Genomic DNA, 2,608 nt, shown 5'->3' with positions numbered 1-2,608 from the left:
ATATGTACAAAGTCTCAGGATAGGGACAATAAAACAACCTGAACAGAATACAACTTAAACAGGATTGGATTACTAGAATGGTCACGAAGCAAAATTATACACAAAGTACAGCAAAGAGCCACATATGAGAAAACTGTGGGCCCTCAAGCCTGCGGTGGGAACTCTCAGTTCCCATGTTTTGGACCACATCCCATGATTCTTTGGGGCAGAGGCACCGGCTGGCACACAAGGGTCTCAGTGCTAACTCCAAGGAACTACTCCATGCCCAGGGCACAGGCCAAACACATGGAATGAGGCCATCAGACCAGTTACACTTGCTCCTTCAATGAAGCCAATAAGAGAGAAGTGCTCTCTGCAAAGTCTGTAGACCTGGCAGGGACCACTGGCCATGGAGACCCGTCACATAACATCCCAGACTAATCTAAGCCCTACAATTCCCTTATCCCAAATCCCTACTAACTAGAGAGGTAGAGGAGCAAGACATGGAAATTGCCTCCACACCAATTTTTGGTCTTCGGTAAACAGAGATAAATATGAAACACTGTTTCACAAGGTGGCCTGAAAAAAGCTACTGGGCACAGCGAGTGTGAGATTCCACAGAGGGGTGCGGGGTGGGAGGGGGAGTGGGGATGGGAGGGCAGGTGTGGTCTGCTGTGGTCGCTGACCCGCTGTCCTGGCCCCATCTGTATGGTTCCTCCCAGCCTTCCGGAGCTGTCCTCTCATGGCCCCGACTCTCACTTCTCTGAGCTCAAAACTCCCAGCCTAGAGCCTATATAGAGCAAATAAGCCAGGAGCAGTGTTCTCTGACGACATGAGGTTCTTCCATGCCATCTCTACGGAGTCAGGGCAGGGGAAAGGATGCTGAGTTACAGGAGACAGAAAGCCACAACTCTGAGAGCAGGAAGAACAATTCAGCAGGGAGAAGGGCAGGAAGTTTCGAGATTGATTGCATAGACACAGCAGGAAGTGTCTTTGTCACCTGGGCTGGGAGGTGTGAATAGCAAAAAACAGTGTCTCCCCACTTCCCCAATTCTCCAAGAGGAATGCCACTCCTTGCTCTGGAACTTCACACCCAAATAGACCGTAAGCTTGAAGGGAAGAAGGTCCCACTGATGCCCAGTGAAGATCCATCCTGTCAAGTTGGGCTTCCTGGAATAGCAGCCTCATTTGCGAGTCTGTATGCTGCTGCAGATTTGGGCAAGACGGTTCGACAGCTGCTTTATGTTCCCCAGGGCCTCCGGATCCAGCTGTGCAATATCGACCTTTTTCAAGCCACTGGCCAGTAATCGCATGCTCTCTCCTCCTCCCACTGGCACAGTGAGGAAAACCTCTTTGCTGTCGGCAAGAGGGCTGCCATTCACTGAGATGTTGTAGACCCGCTCTCTGGCTGCTGGAGTACGCAGGCCTGGGGTCTTGAAGACCCTTGAGTCAAATCTGGGTGTCAGGCCTGGGGTTGGTTTCACCAGCGACAGCTCCATCCGGCCCATAGCTGGGGTAACTGTGCTATACTTGCTGGACCTTTTGCTTCTGCCTTTTCCTTGTATGGACTGGGTTCTCTTCCTGGATGGAGGACACCTTTTGACTTTGGCGGTTTGAAGTTTCTTATTTTTATTTTCTTCCTCTTCTTCTTCCGCTATCATTTCATTCACTTGTATTGCTTTTCGTGTTCTGGCAGATTTCAGAGGTGTCTGAATAGCTTCTGCTGTTAGTTTGTTTATTTCTCTGATATCCAGGTCAGCCGTTGCTGCCTCCTCCAGGGCCTGCTTGCTTCCTCCAAGGGCAAAGTAGTCAAGCCAGTTCATCTCGCGCAGCGCCTTGGGGAGCCGCAGGATCTCGATGTTGCACATGTTGTCTAGCTCCTTGAGGAGGTTCAGCCTGTCTGGTTGAATTTGCTTGGATTGGATTTGCACTTCGCGATCGAAGTCCTTAAGAAAGGAGGCGAGCTTCCGGCTCCGTAACGAGTTGGACTTGCTAACTCCACTGCTGCCCTTCCTAGCCGGAGCCATGGCGCTTCAGTGGAGGCTGCGGGTCCCAAACCAAGGGCTGAGAAATACCTCCCCGCTCTAGCCTTGAGGGAGCGGCTCAGCCGCTAACCGCAATACTTCTATTTTCTTTGAGTCAATTTTTGATGAGTTGAGGCCCTTGACATCACATTGATAACACTGATTTTGTTCCAGTTTCTCCCGATGTTCCTCAATCTACTTTGAGGGCTTTTCTTCTTTTGCTAATTAATACCTTAGAGTTTGGTATTTCTTAGTATTCTATCATTGGTTATCTTATTCCTTCAGTCTGAGTCCTCTTACCTCATGGTTTTATAAGAACCAATATATATTATGAACTCATGATTGGAAGTCCCACAATTACCTTAAACTCAAAAATTGTACTAGGAAAATTCTGGTTCTCTGTCATTCAACCATTTGTCCATCCCATAGAAGTAGAAAATATTATTTATTCCACTATATTCAATTACTTTCTAAATACTACTGATTATACCTCATGAAATTGTAAAAATTTATATATCATTCCTGCCACTGTTTTTGTCCTTATCACCAGTAAGCTTCTCTCCTGCATTACATCATAAAACAATTGCCCAGCTCACTTCTATATC

General features: G+C 47.8%; 1 pseudogene; it reads right to left on the bottom strand.

Annotated features, from left to right (window-relative positions):
• Positions 1-781: 781 nt before the first annotated feature.
• On the bottom strand, positions 782-2,085 carry LOC150007641 (borealin pseudogene; annotated as a pseudogene).
• Between the last annotated feature and the right edge of the window lie 523 nt (positions 2,086-2,608).

This window comes from Furipterus horrens, unplaced genomic scaffold (assembly GCF_987537825.1).
Source record: "Furipterus horrens unplaced genomic scaffold, mFurHor1.1.pri manual_scaffold_6, whole genome shotgun sequence".
NCBI lineage: Eukaryota > Metazoa > Chordata > Mammalia > Chiroptera > Furipteridae > Furipterus > Furipterus horrens.
Note: the sequence above shows the minus strand (reverse complement) of the source record. Positions and strands in the feature narration are given on the sequence as shown.